At 37.7% G+C, this 22,708-nt stretch overlaps 1 protein-coding gene across 3 annotated transcripts in view; it reads right to left on the reverse strand.

Annotated features, from left to right (window-relative positions):
• The window catches only part of LOC139184124 (protein FAM170A-like), a 210,073-nt gene that overhangs the window by 141,504 nt on the left and 45,861 nt on the right, over positions 1-22,708 (reverse strand). The window contains exon 6 of one of the 3 annotated variants that reach the window (XM_070793271.1): positions 15,641-15,875. The exons of 1 other annotated variant lie outside the window; for it this stretch is intronic. The gene's annotated coding sequence lies outside the window, so the exon portion shown is untranslated. Of the gene's footprint in view, positions 1-15,640; positions 15,876-22,708 lie in introns of those variants that run through there. One more of the 3 variants, XM_070793269.1, reaches the window with a different exon arrangement.

Here is a 22,708-nt window from a genome sequence, read left to right on the forward strand (position 1 = left end):
CAATCCTGTTACCACAGACCCCAAAGCAAGTGACTCAAGATTGACACAGGTCTTGGTTATTATTTTTTCCTTCTATGTACATGCCTGGAACAAATACAAAAGCTTTTTATCCTTTCTGATAAAGTTTTATCTTTAAAAGTTATTGATATGCTTGCTGGAAAATAGGCCTTCTAGTAACTATTTTGACTGCTATGGAAAATTCAAGTCACCAAAGAGACAAGAGAAGATGATAAAGGCAAATGCTGAAGAGTATGTAGTTGTGAACAAAACTTAACTCTCTTAATAGTGAAAATACTGGATTTTCTCAAGTAATCCAAGTCTGATAAAGACAACGTGAAGCACAGTAAATTATTTTGGTATGAACATCTTTGCTGTCCAGGCAGATTATTAAAAGGTAAAGAGAAACCTTTGTATACAATTTCTTGATAAGAACATATCATAAACTAATAAAACTTTTAACAGGGGAAAAACAAAATTCTAATTTTTCTAAAACTTAATTAAATCCATTCGAATCTGAGCCAGTTTAGCCACACATAAAATGCCTTTCCCAAGATTCTTTTTCCACAAACCTACACCTTTTTAAAATATCCTTTCAGATTTTGTCCTATGTTTTACATCTTTGACATTCTGAAACAGTCATTTTATTTACCTTACTTTTTATACATGGTCACTTCTTTTACCCTATAATTTCTAACAGTTTTAACTAGGTATTTACTAGAACTCTTAATTCTTACGATCCTTAATTCCTAGTGAAAACTAAGAAGTAAATAACTGTAGACTGTTTGTTACATTAGCATTCTGTGAATTTGCAAATTGATAAATATATTTCATAATTTTCAAAAATATATTCTTCCTCATAGTAAATTTTCTTATGTACAGAAAACATGTTTACTAATAAAATCAAATGTTTTAATTTCTATGTAAATGGAATCAGAGGTGGATAAAACTGTATTAAGTAGTCAATGTGTCAATATTTTATCTTATTGAAAATGATCTAGATATTCAAAGACTCTCATTTAATTTAGCTCAGTGAGACTTTCAAATTTAAAATTACCAAAAAGACTGGATATATAATATCTATCTATTTCTATATAGATATAACATGAAGCATAATTATTTTTGAAATGCTCATTTATAAACTTTTTTCTTACATATATTTACTTATCAACAATTGTGTGTATTCATAAAAAGTTCACAGTTAACCATGGTCTTTCTTGCTGACAAATTTTATAGCAGACATAATATGAGCTTATTTGACTTTTAGTAAACATAGGTAATAAGTTGTATGTTGACCTTACATTTATTATTGATAACACTAAAAGCATGCCTATTTTAATTAAGCCAAGAAGCTTAAACTAGCTTTTGTTTATCAAAGATTATTCTAAGCCACATGAACTTTTAAAACATTTGGGTTAGTTTTTATATCTCTGAGAGTATACTTAGTTTATATAGCGCTGCTTTAAGTCAATTAAATAGAGCTCTTTACAAATTAAGAGCAATACCAAATTGGCAATACCATTCAGAGATGGAAAAATGTCACAAATCTATAACACATCTACATAGATGTACATAAACAAATACAAACGGAGAACTTAACAGCTTTTCTTTTAAAAGTCACAGCCATGAGACAGGTACGATAATGCAAAACTGAGCTTATGAAAGAACATCTGCATACGAATTGTGTCCCTGGCAGATGGAATCAGTTAAGGTTACCTTCTCAGATGGCTTAAATGTTTTACAAATACTTTTGTTGTAGATTTTAAGGATTTTTCATTCATCTAGTTTCCAAGTAGCCTTTCACTTTTTTTCCCCTACTAGGTTTTCAGTTTTCCCTTGGCTGTTTAAAGAGAATAACTGGTACTAGTTTACTGGAGAAGCCCTAGAATCTCATTACCTCTGAAAGGTGTCAACAAGGGCACCACTAACTTGGCGAACTTTTGTTTACAGTCTTATAGCCTCTTCGGAGTATAACAAAGTTTAGATAAAGTATTAATAGACCGTGAGTATTCAGGTAAAGAGAGAGAGAGTAGAGTAGTAACAGTCATATCAGATTTTTAGTTTTAGGTACCTCTTATGTTTTGTTAGCTTTTTGCAAGAAATCTTCCAATGAATCTAGTTTGGAATCTTGAAGTCTTTTGAAGGCTCTAGCTTGTCAATTAAAACAGGCATCCCATTCTGTTTGGGGAATACTTGCTTTCAAGTGAACTTCTTAAACGAATAATCTTCTCTAACTGGAACATTCCCTATCATGACCATTGCAATTCTAGGCTGTCTTAGTAAGATTTTGCAATTTTTGCACATATCTACAACTTCCAATGGTGTAGGTAATGGCAACCCATTCCAGTATTCTTGCCTGGAAAAATCCCATGGACAGAGGAGCCTGGTGAGCTACAGTCCATGTCATTCCAAAGAGTCAGACATGACTGAATGATTGAGCATGTACACACAGTTTCTAAGATCCCAGTTCTTAGACAGAAAACATGCAAGTGTGCAGGAGGTTACACACTTTATTCTTTATAAACCAAGGAATCTATTTCTTTAGCTAAGCTTTGGATCTCCTGGAGGATTAATGCCTAGGAAGGATATGCCATTGGGCAGGGAATTTTGTGGTGCTTCCCAACGTACATAGTTGCAGGGAAATTTTCTTTAGGGTGGTGGGTGAAAATGAAGTGAAAGTGCCTAGCCAAGAATACTGGAGTGGGTTGCCATTTCCTACTCCAGGGGATCTTCCTAACCTAGGGATGGACTGTAGCCCAGCAGGCTCCTCTGTCCATGGAATCTTCCAGGCAAGAATACTGGAGTGGGTTGCCATTTCCTTCTCCAAGGGATTGATAAGGTAGTGCAAATCTAACTTATTCAGTGACCAACTTAACAGAGCAAAGGAGTCTTAAGAGTTATCACCTACAGAAAAAGTATGACAGCTTTTAAGTGCTCAACTAGTGCTCGCCAATTTTGTATCTTTGGTTTCCAAGAATTTCATAAGCAATAGATGTGTTATTACTTTCATGAGAAGATTTCATCATAGAAGAAGACTTTCTACTCATTTCTAATAATCAAACTCAGGCCTACTTAGATTTTAATGTGTCATTGGTCAAAAAAATGCCAGATTTCTTTTCTCATTTCCTTGAGTTCCCTAGCAGTTTATGCTATAGACTTACCTCCAAGATTTGTGAGTCCTCTCACAGCTGCTATCTTGCTTGCTTTAGACTGAGGGGTGAAAGTGAAAGTTGTTCAGTTGTGTCTGACTCTTTGAGACCCCATGGACCATAGCTCACCAGGTTCCTCTGTCCATGGAATTCTCCAGGCAAGAATATGGAGTGGATTGCCATTCCCTTTTCCAGGGGATCTTCACCACCCAGGGATCAAACCCTGCACTGCAGGCAGATTTTTTACCATCTGAGCCACCAGGGAAGCCTAAGACTAAGGAGTACCCATTATTTTCTTTTGAGTTAATCCTCTTGAATTCAATCAGATATACAGTTTCTAGATGTCTGAGCACAGTTTCTGAGACCTGTCAGGACCTACCTCCCAAAGGCACTTGCCTTGCAGACTAGTCCTGCCAAAATCCCAATTTTAGCTCACTAAGAATCATTGTAAAATCCTAGAGTCTCTCACACATCAATATTTACCCTGTGAAAATTCTGGGGTCTCTCACATCACATTTTATACCTGGAAGGACTAAAACAAACTAGAAGAGCTCAGAATACAAAATAAGAAAGTGTACTAGAGATTCCAGAGAGTAGCTATAGAGGCAGTCAGCCAAAGGGCTCTGCAGTACCTACAGCTGTGTGTCGGAACCTACCCCAGAATCTGTAGTAGCTGTCTTCAGGTCCTTTATTCATTTATCGATAAACTGAGGGAGTACAATGCTCACAAGCAGCATAGTGGAGCTCTGTTCCCCAGGATTTGGGGGCAACAGAAAGTTTTAAAGTGGTTAAGATGCAATATGGAAATAGGGCATCATTGCCTAGAAGGTCAGAAGTTTCATGAGAAGGTCAGCAGGTCCTATTTCCCAGAGGAAGGTAAGCTAGCCACAGCTGAGATGGCTTCTGATTGGCATAGATTAGGTTTTTGACAGGTGTTTACCATAAGCACAGATTCTGGGACAGCCTCCATTTTCTGGGTCCTGATATACAAGTTAATGGCACTGGCCCCATGTGTAGAAGATCTTCTAATGATTCTCAGTGCTCTTTTAATCTAGAGGTTAAAAAAACCTGAGTAATTATCCTAAGAACCATTTCAGTGGCAGTGGAGTAAGATCAAATCAGTCAATCCTAAAGAAAATCAGTCCTGAATATTCATTGGAAGGACTGATACTGAGGCTAAAGCTCCAGTACTTTGGCCACCTGATGCGAAGAACTGCTGCTGCTGCTGCTAAATCACTTCAGTCGTATCCAATTCTGTGCAACCCCATAGACGGCAGCCCACCAGGCTCCCCATCCCTGGGATTCTCCAGGCAAGAACACTGGAGTGGGTTGCTATTTCCTTCTCCAGTGCATGAAAGTGAAAAGTGAAAGTGAAGTCGCTCAGTCGTGTCTGACTCCTAGCGACCCCATGGACTGCAGCCTACCAGGCCCCTCCGTCCATGGGATTTTCCAGGCAAGAGTACTGGAGTGGGTTGCCATTGCCTTCTCCGGATGCGAAGAACTGATCAACTGGAAAAGACCCTGGGAAAGATTGAAGGCAGGAGGAGAAGGGGATGACAGAAGATGAGATGGTTGGATGGCATCACCAACTGGATGCACATGAGTTTGAGTAAGCTCTGGGAGTTGGCGACAGACAGGGAAGCCTGGCGTGCTGCAGTCAGACATAACTGAGCAGCTGAACTGAACTGAGACATGTGAATTTCAGTGAGATACAGAAATCTGCAGAAAGCTACTGCACTATCAAAGTTTTTGAAAAACCACTGTGCTGATAACACAAGAGAAAGAAGGCTTAGAATTATTAGTAAGTATTTTCTCCAAAAGACACATCAGATATCATATTTTTACTTAACCAGCATGGTTGTTTGGAAAGACTCAGGTACCAAGAGAGAAACCTGAAAGTGGTCTTATACGGACTTAGAATCACATTTATTGACTTAAATGAAATTGTGTTTCTGTGCTTCTTATATTTTGAATATGCGCCCACATGAGACAGTGATTGGACACACTGCTTAGTATTTTTATTTGTGGTGAGAGCACCAAATGATTTTGCCTGCTTTTCTAGGACAAGTTCCACACTATGCAGGGCAGTTTCAATATTAAGTTTGATCATCTAAGATGGCCATTAAACTCACAGACCAAATCTGAAAAACATTTGTAAGTATTTAGCCACTCCTGAATAGCTTTCACAGCTAGCTAAATCATTTTCTCCAAGTGGTAATTGTTTCATTGTCCCGAGACATTTAAACCTATTAAAGTCTAATGGCCCAAGACTTGCTTTTCTTATAAAGGTGGAAACTTTTTTTTGATGCTCTAGCTTTTTCTTTAGTAGTGTTTAACTGACTAGCAGTTTTACAAAATACACAATTATGCCTATCTATAAAGCACAAATCAAATAAATTCATGAAGTCACAGGTTTGGAAAAGTTCTATTTTTGGTTCCATATTGACTTTACTGAAAATGTTTTATATATAGAAAAATAGCCATTTTCATGTTCAGATGCAATAGGGTACAATCAAGTGAGCTGAAAACCTACATTTAGCAGTGGTATTTTTGTGGTTTATTTTACTACTAAGATTTTTAGTGTGTACTTAGCAGATTTTTGTTTTATTTTGATGAAACCGCTTGTCACAATCATGAAAAAGTGGTACTCTCTGGATAGCATTTTATGATTTTCAGTAATTATCTCTCTTGTAAGAGTGTAATATGGTACAGACTTTCTTATTTTCATTTTTCCTCACTATGGACCACTTTGTTATCAATCCTGTGAAAGGACAATGTTATAAATGGTACTTAGCCAGTTAAAATGTGAAAGAAAACATGACAGAACACTGAATGAATGAAAAAACAATTTTGGTAATTACACTGAAAATCTACTTAGATTCTCCTTTTATAAAGTTTTAACTTGAGATGTTTTAACTTTTTAAGTACCACTTGGACAAATATCAAGAACACAGAAGAACTATAAAAAAAAAGATCTTCATGACCAAGATAATCATGATGATGTGATCACTCACCTAGAGCCAGACATCCTGGAATGTGAAGTCAGGTGGGGCTTAGGAAGCATCACTATGAACAGAGCTAGTGGATGTAATAGAATTCCCATTGAGCTATTTCAAGTCATGAAAGATGATGCTGTGAAAGTGCTACACTCAATATGCCAGCAAATTTGGAAAACTCAGCAGTGGCTACAGGACTGGAAAAGGTCAGTTTTCATTCCAATCCCAAAGAAAGGCAATGCCAAAGAATGCTCAAACTACCACACAATTGCATTCATCTCACATGCTGGTAAAGTGATGCTTAAAATTCTCCAAGCCAGGCTTCAGCAATACGTGAACCATGAACTTACAGATATTCAAGCTGGTTTTAGTAAAGGCAGAGGAGCCAGAGATCAAATTGGCAACATCTGCTGGATCATGGAAAAAGCAAGAGAGTTCCAGAAAAACATCTATTTCTGCTTTATCGACTATGCCAAAGCCTTTGTCTGTGTGGATCAAAATAAACTGGAAAATTCTGAAAGAGATGGGCATTCCAGACCACCTGACCTGCCTCTTGAGAAACCTGTATGCAGGTCAGGAAGCAACAGTTAGAACTGGACCCTGGTTCAAAATAGGAAAAGGAGTATGTCAAGGCTGTATATTGTAACTCTTCTTATTTAACTTATATGCAGAGTACATCATGAGAAATGGTGGGCTGGAGGAAGCACAAGCTGAATCAAGATTTCCAGGAGAAATATCAATAACCTCAAATATGCAGATGATACCACCCTTACAGTAGAAAGTGAAAAACTAAAGAGCCTCTTGATGAAAGTGAAAGAGGAGACTGAAAAAGTTGGCTTAAAGCTCAACATTCAGAAAACTAAGGTCATGGCCTCTGGTCTCATCACTTCATGGCAGATAGATGGGGAAACAGTGGAAACAGTGGCAGACTTTATTTTCCTGGGCTGCAAAATCACTGCAGATAGTGACTGAAGCCATGAAATTAAAAGATGCTTACTCCTTGGAAGGAAAGTTATGACCAACCTAGACAACATATTAAAAAGCAGACATTACTTTGTCAACAAAGGTCTGTCTATTCAAGGCTATGGTTTTTCCAGTGGACGTGTATGGATGTGCGAGTTGGACTATAAAGAAAGCTGAGCACTGAAGAATTGATGCTTTTGAACTATAGTGCTGGAGAGGACTCTCGAGAGTCCCTTGGACTGCAAGGAGATCCAACCAGTCCATCCTAAAGGAGATCAGTGCTGGGTGTTCATTAGAAGGACTGATGTTGAAGCTGAAATTCCAATACTTTGGCCACCTGATGTGAAGAGCTGACTCATTGGAAAAGATCCTGATGCTGGTAAAGATTGAGGGCAGGAGGAGAAGGGGATGACAGAGGATGAAATGGTTGGATGGCATCACTGACTCAGTGGACATGGGTTTGGGTGGACTCGGGGAGTTGGTAATGGATAGGGAGGTCTGGCCTTCTGTGGTTCGTGGGGTCGCAAATAGCCGGACGTGACTGAGTGACTGAACTGACTGACTGAGCTCAAATATTGTCTTTTAAGAAAAATGCAAAAAAATCACACTAATATTAACCAAAGTGCGTATGTGTATGCTAAGTTGCTATAGGCAGGTTCAGACTCTTTGAGACCCTACGGACTATAGCTTGCCAAGCTCCTCTGTTCATGGGGATTCTCTAGGCAAGAATACTGGAGTGAACTGCCGTGCTCTCCTCGAGGGAATCTTCCAGACCCAGGGACTGAAGCCACATCTTATGTCTCCTGCATCAGCAGTGTGTGCTAAATCGCTTCAGTCTTGTCTTACTCAGTGTAACCCTATGGACTATTGTCTGCAAGGCTTCTCTGTCCATGGGATTTCCAAATAAGAATACTGGAGTGTTTTTCCATGCTCTCCTCCAGAGATCCTCCTGACCTAGGGATCAAACCTGTGTCTATATCTCCTGCTTTGGCAGGTAGGTTCTTTACCCCTAGCGCCACCTGGGAAGCCCATTAACCAAAGTAGTAAATATGAACAATGAGAGAAACAGAGTTCAAGGTAAATGCTACACCTCTGTATTTGTCCTGAAGAAAATAATCAGGAAAAATGCGTATCTATTCATTTTTTATGGGTTGATCATTTAAATCTCATTAATAAATTTATCAATTTTGAGTGAAGATTATATACACTCTAATTATATCCATTATGTTTTATTAGTAGAGAAGAACAAACATCAAATCCAGCATTAGCTTGAATTGTAAGGTATATTTATGAAAAATAGTTATACCGAAATTTTTAGAGCATTTTTTAAATCTTACTAGGCTGCTCAATTTGAATGAGTATTATGTTGTCTTAAGCTTACATTTTCCCTAATCATTCACTAGTCAAAGCTATGGTTTTTCCAGTAGTCATGTACGGATGAGAAAGTTGGAACATAAAGAAGGCTGAACACTGAAGAATTGATGCTTTTAAACTGTGGTGTTGGAGAAGATTCTTGAGAGTCCCTTGGACTGCAAGGAGATCAAATCAGTCAGTCCTAAAGGAAATCAATCCTAAATATTCATTAGAAGGACAGATGGTGAAGCTGAATTTCCAATACTTTGGCTGCCTGATGTGAAGATCCAACTCATTATAAAAGATCCTGGTTCTGGAAAAGATTGAAGGCAGGAGGAGAAGGGAACAACAGAGGGCGAAATGGTTGGATGGCATCACTGACTCACTGGACATGAGTTTGAGCAAGCTCTGGGAGGTAATGAAAGACAGGGAAGCCTGGTGTGCTGCAGTCCATGGGGTCGCAAGGAGTCAGACACAACTGAGTGACTGAAGAACAACAAATCACTCACTGTTTTGGTGTTTGGGGAAAAAAGCATAAAGCATATTATTTTTAGCCAAATTCATTATTTTTTAAATTACTGCTGCTACTGCTAAGTAGCTTTAGTCATGTCCGACTCTGTGTGACCCCATAGACGGCAGCCCACCAGGCTCCCCCGTCCCTGGGATTCTCCAGGCAAGAACACTGGAGTGGGTTGCCATTTCCTTCTCCAATGCATGAAAGTGAGAAGTGAAAGTGAAGTTGCTTAGTCATGTCTGACTCTTCACGAACCCATGGACTGCAGCCTACCAGGCTCCTCTGCCCATGGGATTTTCCAAACAAGAGTACTAATTGTTATTTATTCAACAAATGTTTACGTATGTTTTTGCTAAGAGGCAGTTATCATATTGTCATCAAACTCAGGCTTGGCTGCTCGCTACTCAAGAGACAAATGATGATGGAAAGGAAAGGTGGGAGGTTGGCACCATGGGTAGAAGGCAGATAGATGCATGTCCAAGAATCAACTTCAAAGACTCTGCTAGACTGGGAAAGTACTTTTAAAGGGAGAGAGGGGAAGTTAATTGCAGTCAATCATTTGAGGAGGGAGTCAGAGTCTTCCTTATCTTCTACCATGTGGAGAATTTCTTCTGATTGGTTGGTGGTGAGGTAACAGGGCAGTGTTCCAAGAATCTCATACTCAGCCTGAAGTTACCATCCTCTGCTTATGTGGGGGCCCTTTGCTGTTGTTCAGTCACTCAGTCATATCTGACTCTTTGTGACCCCAAGGACTACAGCCCAGCAGATCTCCCTGTCCCTCACCATCTCCCAGAGTTTGCCCAAGTTCATGCCCATTTCATTGGTGATGCCATCCAGCCATTGCATCCTCTGATACCCTCTTCTACTTCTGCCTTCAATCTTTCCCAGCATCAGGGACTTTTCCAGTGAGTCAGCTGTTTACATCAGATGACCAAGCTACTGGTGCTTCCCCATTAGTCCTTCCAACAAAAATTCAGGGTTGATTTCCCTTAAGATTGACTGTTTTGATCTCCTTGCTGTCCAAGGGACTCTCAGGAGTCTTCTCAGGGGGCCTTAGTTTCTGCCAAAGGACTCAAAGATATTATTATGTATCTCTTGAGGAGGAACCAGGACCCTCTTTTATGACTGCTCCTCCATTGTTTCTGCATTCCCTCCCTTCTCTTACAGGCAACTGTTTGAATCTGCCCTTTGGAGCTCAGGGAAGGTCAAGGAGAATGAATGAACAAGAATCAGGGGACATGAAAAGGATCTGTAACTGTGAGGGCCTCATAGGTTCTTGCTTGGTTTCAATATTAAAGATTGAGTATATGTTGATCAAATACAAAAGAAAATGCTACCATTTAAAATTAGTGATAAATCCATTATGAAGTAAAATAGCTTTAATACAAAAGTATTTCAATAATTGTAGACCAAGGCAGTTTTCACTTTGTGGTCAGAAAACAGTACTTTGTCTGACAGAGGAAATACAAACTACGATTTCATAAAATTTTACTCTGGTGTTTGAGGAGCCATAACTGAGACTTTGTGTGAAAGTTTGCATTTTTTAAAATAACTGGTTCAGCTGTCATAATCAGGAAGAACTATTACTAACTTTGGAAACTCCAGATTTAAAGGATGTTTAGAAAGTTAGACTTGCTTCCAATACCACATCATTATAACAAGGTGAAAATTTCTAACATATGGTACAGCTCCTAAATGAAAATTAATCCTAACAATTGCTATTTTTCAATGTTTGAAAATCTCACAGACAGGCCTGACAAAACAATACAAATTGAAGAATTCTGAGGAGAAGTTGCATGAGTCACAATGTGGTGAAAACTGATATAGCAGACAGCCACATATTTAATGGGCCTTAATATCCAGATCCAATAGAAACAAATCATAAAATTTCAGCTAAAATTCCCATGATGTCTTCATCAGACTGTGATTCTGAGGAAATTTCTGAGTTGAAAATAAAAGCTGTATGGATATCAATTAAAACTGAAAAAGTACTTATAGTTTGAAATGGTCAGGAAATCCCTATATACTTAAGCATTTTGTTATTACTTTCTCTTTATGCCCATATTCTTGATACCAAGCAGGGCCCTGAAGGATCCTTCCAGGTGTCAAGACTTTATGTGTCTCCCATTTCTTTCTTATGCACAAATGGCTCCAGCCTTCTACAACTTCCCTGAGTTTCAAGGGGCAGATTCAAACAGTTACTAATTAGAAAAGTGAGGAAATGCAGAAATAAAAAGAAAGCAGTCACAAACAACAGTGCAGTGATAAAATAGGGTCCAAATTCCTTCTCAGTGGTTATACATGGCATTCTGACACCTATCTTTTAGTTCATCTATAAGAACAAAGGCCCCCACCCAAGTGCAAGATGACAACTTTAGGTCAAGCACAAATTTCCTGGAACATTGTCTTGTTACCTCATCACCAACCAATCAGAAGAAACACATGCACCCTGCAACCCTCATCCAAATTTTATCTTTGAAAATTCATCCCTGAAAACCACTGGGAGTTTAGATCATTTGAGCATGAGCCAACTGTACTCCTTGCTTGGCCCTTGCAATAAACCTGTCTCTGCTCTAAACATGGAGGTTTTGGTTTGTTTGGCCTTACTGTGCATGGAAAACACAAATTTGGGTTCAACAACATTCTTTATATATACCAAATATCCATTGGAATATCCTACTCTAATCATAAATGTAATTGGTCCAATACTCTCATTTCAACTAGACAGTAATGTAGCAAAATGCTCTTGTAAATACCATAAAATAAATCTCTACCTGCTACTATGACTAATGAGAAAACAGTCTGTAGCTTGCTATGTTACACACACATACACACACACACAAATTTTATGTATGTGAAACAGGACAGAAGGGGCAGGGCATAACCTTTAAAAGAATGAGATAACCATAGGACATGATCAAAACTGGTTAGAAACAGCAAGGTTCAAAATGGTGGAAGATTAGATCTCCAGTGGACTTTGAACCTCATTATGCACTCACTGTAAATATGTTAGCATCTGAATGACACACCATTAGCACCATGATAGTTCTGAGGTCAAGCAAAAGCCAAAATGTGGGTGGTGGCCCAATTCCTGGAAAACCCAGACCCCTCCCTGAAATAGTTGGAATAATCCTTCCATTAATTAGCCTATGAAATTACCTAGCCCATTAAAACTAACCATGCTATATTTCAGGACCACTCTCATCTTCTGAGAGAGCTAGTCATTAAGACAGTACGGTACTGGCACAAAAACAAAAATATAAATTAAAAAAAACTATATATATAAATGGAATAGGATAAAAAGCCTAGAGATAAAACCACACACCTATGGGTCACCTAATCTATGACAAAGGAGGTAACAATATACAATGGAGAAAAGACAGTCTCTTTAATAAGTGGTGTTGGTGAGGTAGAAATTGTTAGGCAGTTAGTGTGGGAACTCTGAGACCTTGGCCTGTTTCAATAAACATCCCATTCCATTAACCTGAAACTATACCCTTTGTCCTAATTCCTGGCTCTCAGAGGAATGTCCTTGGTCTGATAAATTATCAGCACTCAGATCCAGGAAAGGGTAGTAATTAACTTTTCTTCCATATGCCTGAGGGAGAAACAACTGGTGATCATTAATCTTTAGCCTATACATCTGGTCCACTGTAAAATGGCGGGGAATCATGAGAAAAAGTTGTGGGATGGTGACTTAATGTCTAAGAAAACTAAGAATCTGAGGATCAAAAGAAGCCATAAAGATGTGAAGTTAAACATAGTGACCTTTAAGCAGATTGGTTATAAATGACATATGTTAAAAGTAAGAACCAATCAAAAGTGTAAAAATCAATACTAGTAAGAATATAAATTGCTGTAAGTCCCGCCTTTTTGGGGAACTTCACTCCCTCTCAGTATCTGTGCTGAAAGTTTTGTACTTTCTCTCTGAAATAAATCCTGTTTGCCTGCTACCATGAGTGTTTGTGTGTTTGCAAAGTTCATTCTTTGGCTTGGCAAACAAGAACTCGGATTCCCATTTCATTGGGAAAACTGGACAGCTATGTCTAAAATAATGAAATTAGAGCACTTCCTAGCACCATACACAAAAATAAACTCAAAATGAATTAAAGGTGTAATGTTAAGACTGGATACTAGAAAACTCTTAGAGGAAAGCATAGGAAGAATACACTTTTACATAAATTACAGCAAGATCTCTTTTGACCCACCTTCTAGGGTAATAAAAATAAAAGTAAACAAATAGGGCCTGATTAAATTTAAAAGCTTCTGCACAGCAAAAACAAACAGATGAAAAGACAACCCACACAATGGGGGAAAGAGACTAATCTCTAAAATATACAAACACCTCATGAAACTCAATATCAAAAAAAAAAAAAAAAGATCAAAAAATGGATGGAGGACCTAAATAGATATTTCTCTGAAGAAGATATACAAATGGCCAAGAAGCACACAAAAAGATGCTCAACATCACTAATTAAGAGAGAAATGAAAATCAAAACTACAATGAAATATCACCTCACACCAGTCAGTATAGCCATCAAAAAGTCTACATACAATAAATGTTGGAGAGGGTGTGGAGACAAGGGAACCCTCCTACACTGTTGGTGGGAATGTAAATCACTACAGCCACTATGGAGAACAGCGTGAAGGCTCCTTAAAAAAACTAAACACAGAACTATTGTATCATCCAGCAATTCCACTCCTTGGCATATATTCAGAGAAAATCATTATTCGAAAGGATACATGCTCCCAATGTTCACTGCAGTGCTGTTTACAATAGTCAAGACATGGAAGCAACCTAAATGTGCATCACATATGAATGAATAAAGATGTGGTACATATATAAAATAGAGTATTACTCAGCCTCAAAAAAGAATGAAATAATGTATACCTGTGGCAGATTCGTTTCGATATTTGGCAAAACCAATACAATATTGTAAAGTTTAAAAATAAAATAAAATTAAAAAAATGAAATAATGTCATTTGCAACAATATGGATGGACTTGGGTATTATACTAAGTGAGGTAAGTTTGACAGAGAAAGACAAATATCATATAATATTGCTTAGATATGAAAGCTTTAAAAAATGATACAAATGAACTTGTTTATGAAACAAAAATAGACTCACAGGCTTAGAGAACAAACTTAAGGTTACCAAAGAGGAAACGTTGAGAGGATGGATGAATTGGGAGTTTGGAATTGACATACACATACTACTATATGGAAAGTAGATAACAAGGACCTTCTGTATAGCACAGGGAACTCTTCTAAATATTTTGTAATAACCTAAATGGGAAAAATAATTTGAAAAAGACTCGATACATGTACATGTATAGCTGAATCACTTGGCTATACACCTGAAACTAACACAGTATTGTTAATCAACTATATTCTAATATAAAATGATAAAATAAAAAATAAAATTAATTTTAAAAAGCACTGATTCATATGTTGAAACCCTGAATCCCCAGCCTGAATGTGACTCTATTTAGAGAAGGGCCTCTAGAGAAGTAACTAACATTAAGTGAGGTTATATAGTGGGGCCCTGACTCAAAAGATTTAGTGTCCTTAGAAGAGATACCAGAGAACATTTTGTGTGTGTGGATGTATGACTATCTATGCGGTAAATAAATATCTATGTGAGGACATGATGAGAAGGCAGCATTATATAAATGAGGAAGAGAGCCCATCTCAGAAATTGAATTTGGTGGCACTATACTTATGAACTTCTAATTTTCAGAAGTGAGACAAAATAAACTTCTGTCCTGTAAACCACAGTGGTGTTTTGTTAAGGAAGCCCAAGCAAACTAATACACTGCATATCACTGCTTTTCATAATTGCTCATATGTTCTTGCTATTTCAAACATAGTTCCTTATTCATTTCCAATTTTTCACTGAACTATGATTTCGAACTTTCTAGCTCTATCCTTCCTAGTAATATAGAGAAACATGCTCCATGACAAAGTTGTCAGTATTAGTGAGTAGTTTTAGTCATCTTTTAGAAAATCCCTGGAATTATAGACATTTCTCACAGAGACATATCTGTGATAGAAGATAAAAATATCTATCCTCTCCAGACATTCCATGTTGTACATTTCTATGGCACTATATATTTTATAAACACATGAATAAATATCATCTAAAATTCCCAGAATTTAAACCTATTCCCTGCCTTACTCTATGTATTTATAGAAACAAAAAATATAACAAGGCATAATTCTTAATTCTATCAGAGAATCAATCATATCCTTAGTGTACTCTCTGACTACAAATAAAAACTTGAACAATCATACATTTCAATTTATTGGATTAGCTTTGTATAGTACTCAAGATATTAGTGTGATATTCTCATTTGTGCATGCATGCTTAGTTATGTCTGATTCTTTGGGACCCCTTTTGGACTGCAGATTGCCAGGCTCCTCTGTCCATGGAATTTTTCAAGCAAGAATACTGGAGTGGGTTGTCATTTCCTCCTCAGGAGATCTTCCTGATCCAGAGATCAAACCCTCATCTCCTGGGTCCCCTGAATTACAGGAGGATTCTTTATCACTGAGCTTCTCACAGTCTATTATTCCCCTTTGTATCATTATATTATCAACAGTAAAAAATAAAATTGCAAGTAACAAAAAGGACTGTAAAACATGCTCTAAGTAAAGCATTATGGAAATGATAAATCACAATTGATATAATACAATAAGGCCATATAAAATTGCATAAATATATTTGAGGTGTGGCAAAGAGCTACAGGTAAGAGTCAGGCAGAACTGCTAAGCAGAAAGGAACTTTGAGATCTTCAGGTTAAAAAGCTTCAAGTTACAGAGGTATTGGTCATTCCCCATTTGTCTCTTTATGTCCTTCTTCCAGGCTTCTTTACCTTGTTCCAAAACTCAGGATGTTGCTTTCTATAAACAAATACAAAAATATTTTACCCTTTAGATTTGGTTATGTTTGAACAATAAGTTCTTAGGATTCAAAGGGTAGGAGGAGAGAGCTGTTGGGGTACAACTCCCCTCCTGCTGAGGTAGCTAGTTGTCAGTGCAACTGTTACTGGTGTTATTCTACCAAAGGCTAGGAACCCTGTATAACCATCCTATAGCTCTCCCCACTGGCTCCTTCAAGCCTAACTTCCCATACTGTTAGCCCTGGGCCTATTCATTCTTCCCTGTTGGTTTCTATTATTATTATCATTTTTACTTTACAATATTGTATTGGTTTTGTTATCTTTTAAAAATACCTTATTAAACTCATGCCAATTGCCCCCGTTTTAGTGCACTGTTCTCTGCTGGAAAATGAACTGATAGGAAAATTAACTCTTTAGAGATAAAAGTGCAAAGACTAACTTATCTTGGTCATATTATCATTTGCCTGTGATCTATAAAAGCAAGAAGCATTAGCATAGCTATTATAAAGGCTGCTCCTCAAATACTGGATCAAAAATAACATTCAAAATTTCTAGTTTAAGATAAAACCAAGAGTGTTCTTATTTGTTCCACTGCATTAGAATTTTAAGCAAAAAGAAAACACGAAAACTGTAAGTATCAATCTATTCTTCAGACAAGTCTCAAGAAGTTTCATAAGTGCCTTTTCATTGTACACTCCACTAGGTATCACAGGTTCTGGAAATCTGATCACAGTGACTCAGGTAGGTGGAAGAGCCTAAGCTAGAACTAAGTTCTTTACGTATTTGGGCTCTGTGATTTAATCTAGGCACTAATAAGCATAGATGATAAGCCACATGTTTTTCAGAAACTAAATTATGTTGCCACATGGGATGAGGAAAAGAGAAATCTGGAAAACAGACATGAACAATAAAATGAGTGGATTGGCAAATTTTACAAAAGCAGCAAAAGTCCTTGATGATAATAAAATGGTTAGGTTCAATACTTCTTGTTGCATATTTATCTCAAGGAAGCCACAAGGAACATGAACACCAATCCTTAGGTTCCTAGTGAAGAGTGAGAGCCTGGGACACTGTGTTACACACAGTCCAACTGAAACCACAATGGTTATTAGGAGGTTTTCTTGAGAAATAACAAGGACAATTAACAAGAACACACTGGCGGCCTTAATTTTCCAACATCATTGCCAAAAGCCACGAGACAAATGTGTGAGTGGCAATGGCTATTCTCCTCTACTAAGTTTTAACTAACAATTTAGCAATAATTTGTTACCAAAATAGCTCCACTATTCAACCAAATTTTTGAAAGAATAGCAGTTTCATTTCATAAACCATGTCACATCATTATCAAAGCAGAACCTTTTCATTTTTATAAACTTGATTCATTTCCACAAGGAAAAAACAGATTACATATGGTAATTATAATCATCAACATTTATGGAAAACCGATACATTACCCGATGAAATGAATTTTTAAAACCCATTATATACTTTCCTTGAGATATAAAGTTAATAAACCCAACTCCTTTTATCTCCTTCTGAGCTTCATGTTTCTTTACAAAGTTGTTTATATTCTGATTTTTATATGTCTGCTCTAGGAAGGACTGTAACTTTAGTACCCTGACCACCTCAGTTGTGTAACTGTGTGATAGTTAATGTATGTAAACATCAGGAAACTGTAACATTTTAGCAGAAAGCAGAGGAAAGCCTGCTAAAATGTCAAAATTGGATATTTTTCTTTCCTTTCTAGAATTGAGGAATTCAAAGAATGAGCTATCAGATTTCTGTTCAGCAAGTCATAGTTAAAGCCCTGGGACCTAGAATTGTTTAATCCATACCAGATGTGAGGAATAAAGGTAGAAATAAAGAAAAAGGAGTCTGAATCCTGCATTCCTATAATTAAAAGAAAACGGAAATATTTTTTTCCTTTGTATAAGGGCAAAGGAAAAAGTAATACATACTTAAAACTGTGCAAGGAAATTTCAAATTTATCACACTAACAATTATTATGCTTTAATAATATACCTGTAATCAAGATAGACTGTTTTTTTAATAATTACTTCATGTTATCTGGTTTACATACCCTTTTTTAAAAGCTGTTGATCTAAAAGCTTTTCTTAGGATCTAGTAATACTAATACAAACTTTGAAACTGTTCTGATCCTTTTCTGATGTTTGCTTTTAAGATCTATTATTTCTTCAGATTTCTGAAAATATGTTCAGAATGTAACTACAATGTTACTTTCATGATCACCTGTGCTTGGTCTCTTCAATTCAGTTCAGTTCAGTTCAGTCACTCAGTCGTGTCCGACTCTGTGACCCCATGAATCACAGCACGCCAGGCCTCCCTGTCCATCACCAACTCCCGGAGTTCACTCACACTCACATCCATCGAGTCAGTGATGCCATCCAGCCATGTCATCCTCTGTCGTCCCCTTCTCCTCCTGCCCCCAATCCCTCCCAGCATCAGAGTCTTTTCCAATGAGTCAACTCTTCACATGAGGTGGCCAAAGTACTGGAGTTTCAGCTTCAGCATCATTCCTTCCAAAGAAATCCCAGAGCCGATCTCCTTCAGAATGGACTAGTTGGAGCTCCTTGCAGTCCAAGGGACTCTCAAGAGTCTTCTCCAACACCACAGTTCAAAAGCATCAATTCTTTGGCACTCAGCCTTCTTCACAGTCCAACTCTCACATCCATACATGACCACAGGAAAAACCATAGCCTTGACTAGATGAACCTTTGTTGGCAAAGTAATGTCTCTGCTTTTCAATATGCTATCTAGGTTGGTCATAACTTTCCTTCCAAGGAGTAAGCATCTTTTAATTTCATGGCTGCAGTCACCATCTGCAGTGATTTTGGAGCCCCAAAAAATAAAGTCTGACACTGTTTCCCCATCTATTTCCCATGAAGTGATGGGACTGGATGCCATGATCTTCATTTTCTGAATGTTGAGCTTTAAGCCAACTTTTTCACTCTCCTCTTTTACTTTCATCAAGAGGCTTTTTAGTTCCTCTTCACTTTCTGATTGGTCTCTTAGTTGTGCCCAACTCTTTGCAACCTCAAGGACCATAGCACACCAGATCTCATAGCTCATCAGGGCTCAGTGTCCACGGGATTTTTCAGACAAGGATACCAGAGTGGGATGCTGTTTTGTTTTCCAGGGGGTCTTACCAACCCAAGGATCGAGTCCCCTGAGTCACTCATCTGTGTTGGCAGGCAGGTTCTTTACCACTGAACCATCTGGGAGACCCCATTTCAATACTGCTGAAAATGTTTTTTATTACTTCTTAATGGCTGGTATGAATCCTCTCAACATGTTTTACTTAAATTTTTTTTATTTTATTTTATTTTTAAACTTTACAATATTGTATTAGTTTTGCCAAATATTTAATCATTTCTTTAACACTTTTGTTCTTTTTATTCAGGTTTACTCTCTTCATTTGAAACTTGTACCACACACTTCTAATTCAAGTTTCATTATTTCGTTAGATCAATATTTGGCTCAATAATTTCTTTAAATTTTTTTATTAAAAAGTTTTTTCTAAGGTATATTTATACTGAGGTATATTTCACTGAATGTTTTACATCTGACACCAAATTGCAAAGTTCTGAGTTCTAAATTTTTTTCTCTTTTAGTGGTAGCCCACTTTTATTAGGGAATATTTCATGCCAAGATGGTCTCAATAAAGGACAGAAATAGTATGGACCTAACAGAAGCAGAAGATATTAAGAAGAGATGGCAAGAATATACAGAAGAACTGTACAAAAAAGAGCATCATGACCCAGATAATCACGATGGTGTGATCACTGACTTAGAGCCAGACATCCTGGATGTGAGGTAAGTGGGCCTTAGAAAGCATCACTACAAACAAAGCTAGTGGAGGTGATGGCATTCCAGTTGAGCTATTTCAAATCCTGAAAGATGATGCTGTGAAAGTGCTGCACTCAATATGCCAGCAAATTTGGAAAACAGCAGTGGCCACAGGACTGGAAAAGGTCAGTTTTCATTCCAATCTCAAAGAAAGGCAATGCCAAAGAATGTTCAAACTATTGCACAATTGCACTCATCTCGCATGCTAGTAAGATAATGCTCAAAATTCTCCAAGCCAGGCTTCAGCAATACATGAACCATGAACTTCCACATGTTCAAGCTGGTTTTAGAAAAGGCAGAGGAACAAGAGATCAAATTGCCAACATCTGCTGGATCATTGAAAAAGCAAGAGAGTTTCAGAAAAACATCGATTTCTGCTTTATTGACTATGCCAAAGCCTTTGACTATGTGGATCACAATAAACTGTGGAAAATTCTGAAAGAGATGGGACTAGCGGACCACCTGACCTGCCTCTTGAGAAACCTGTATGCAGGTCAGGAAGCAACAGTTAGAACTGGACATGGAACAACAGACTGGTTCCAAACAGGAAAAGGAGTACGTCAAGGCTGTATATTGTTACCCTGCTTATTTAACTTATTTGCAGAGCTCATCATGCGAAATGCTGGGCTGGAGGAAGCACAAGCTGGAATCAAGATTGCCGGGAGAAATAGCAATAACTTCACATATGCAGATGACACCACCCTTATGGCAGAAAGTGAAGAACTAAAGAGCCTCTTGATGAAAGTGAAAGAGGAGAGTGAAAAAGTTGGCTTAAAACTCAATATTCAGAAAACAAAGATCATGACATCTGATCCCATCACTTCATGGGAAATAGATGGGGAAACAGTGGAAATAGTGGCTGACTTTATTTTTCTGGGCTCCAAAATTCTTGCAGATGGTGATTGCAACCATGAAATTAAAAGACACTTACTCCTTGAAAGGAAAGTTATGACCAACCTAGACAACGTATTAAAAAGCAGAGACATTACTTTAGCAACAAAGGTCCATCTATTCAAGGCTATGGTTTTTCCAGTGGTCATGTACGGATGTGAGAGTTGCACTGTAAAGAAAGCTGAGCACTGAAGAATTGATGCTTTTGAACTGTGGTGTTGGAGAAGACTCTTAAGAGTCCCTTGGACTGCAAGGAAATCCAACCAGTCCATTCTAAAGAAATCAGTCCTGGGTATTCATTGGAAGGACTGATGTTGAAGCTGAAACTCCAATACTTTGGCCACCTGGTGCGAAGAGCTGACTCGTTTGAAAAGACCCTGATGCTGGGAAAGATTGAGGGCAGGAGGAGAAGGGGACGACAGAGGATGAGATGGCTGGATGGCATCACTGACTCAATGGACATGGGTTTGGGTGTACATGAGTTGGTGATGGACAGGGAGGCCTGGCGTGCTACGGTTCATGGGGTCGCAAAGAGTCGGACACAACTGAGCGACTGAACTGAACGGAAATTTAATTTTAGTAGTTATGATATAACCAAAACAGATCTTTCAAGAAAACTGCATCTTTTATTCTAAGGAAACTTTTTTTATATATTATTCAGACCCAATTTTTAAAGACCATTTTTCATATATTGAATTTCTTTATATAGGCTAGAATAAATATTAATTCAAAAAATTGAGGTTATATTTACTATTTTGCTGGACATTTTACTGTTATTCTTGATATTTACAAAGTGATAATTTTCACATTGCTAACTTCTTGCATATAAATCCAACATTTTATATGCAAATAAAGCTAGGATTTATTTGAAAATCACACTGTTAAAACTGAGATGTAAGTATTCCATGTGTAATGTGTTTTGGTGCTTTACCTCATTTCTTTAGAGCACTTAAGATATTACCCTAAGGGATAGTATTTTGATATCTGTTTATCTATCATCTATGTAATAGCCCAGAATGTGACACAACTTCATTTCAAACACTCTCTCTGTAAGTTTTTTGAAAAGTAGAATAACAAAACACTATAAATGTCAGGACTGTCTCCAGTATATTTAGGCCCTGTTAATGACTGCCTCTCTACCCTAGCAATAGGAAGTGCTCATATTCCAACTTTTATATGTGTTGTACACTGCAGCATTTAAAATCTCCCAACTCTAGAACTGGACTATATGTTTTAAACAGGGCTTTGAGGACTATTCTGAAATCAGAAGACATATAACTGCTCTGACAATAAATACAGTCCAAGCCCAAACATATGGCATATAAACAATCTTAGGCTTATATAATAAGGCAAGATAATAGCAGAATTTGTATATTTTAAAGGATGTTGCTTTCATACTTGCCAAAGGCACACCAGATATCCTGCAGTGGGTGAATAGAGAATAAACTTTGGTTCATCTAGACAATGGAATATTATTCATCACTAAAAAGGAATGAGCTATTAAGCCATAAAAAGACATGGAGGAATCTATAAGAGAAAGAAGCTAATCATAAAAGGCTACATACTGTATGATTCCAACTACATGAAATTCTGGAAAAGGGTAAAATATAGTTGCAGTTAAAAGATCATTGGTTGCCAGGGTCAAGGTGTGTGTGTGTGTGTGTGTGTGTAGATGAACAGGCAGAAGACTGTAAGAAGACTCTGTATGATATCATAACAATGGGTATACATAATACTTTTGTATAAATTCACAGAATGTACAATACCAACAATGAATATGTGTGTGTGTGAGTGTACAGTCATGTCTGACTCTACAATCTCACAGACTGTAGCCTGATAGGCTTCTCCGTCCATGGACTTCTCCAGGCAAGAATATGGGAGTGGGTTGCCATTTCCATCTTCAAGGGATCTTCCCGACCTAGGAATCAAACCCAAGTCACCTGTGTCTCCTGCATTGGCAGGCTGATTCTTTAGCACGAGCACCACCTTGGGAAGCCCAAGAATACTGGAGTGGGTTGCTATACCCTCCTCCAAGGGATCTTTTTGACTGAGGGATCGAACCCAAGTCACCTGTGT

The sequence above is a fragment of the Bos indicus genome, chromosome 7 (assembly GCF_029378745.1).
Source record: "Bos indicus isolate NIAB-ARS_2022 breed Sahiwal x Tharparkar chromosome 7, NIAB-ARS_B.indTharparkar_mat_pri_1.0, whole genome shotgun sequence".
Taxonomy (NCBI): domain Eukaryota; kingdom Metazoa; phylum Chordata; class Mammalia; order Artiodactyla; family Bovidae; genus Bos; species Bos indicus.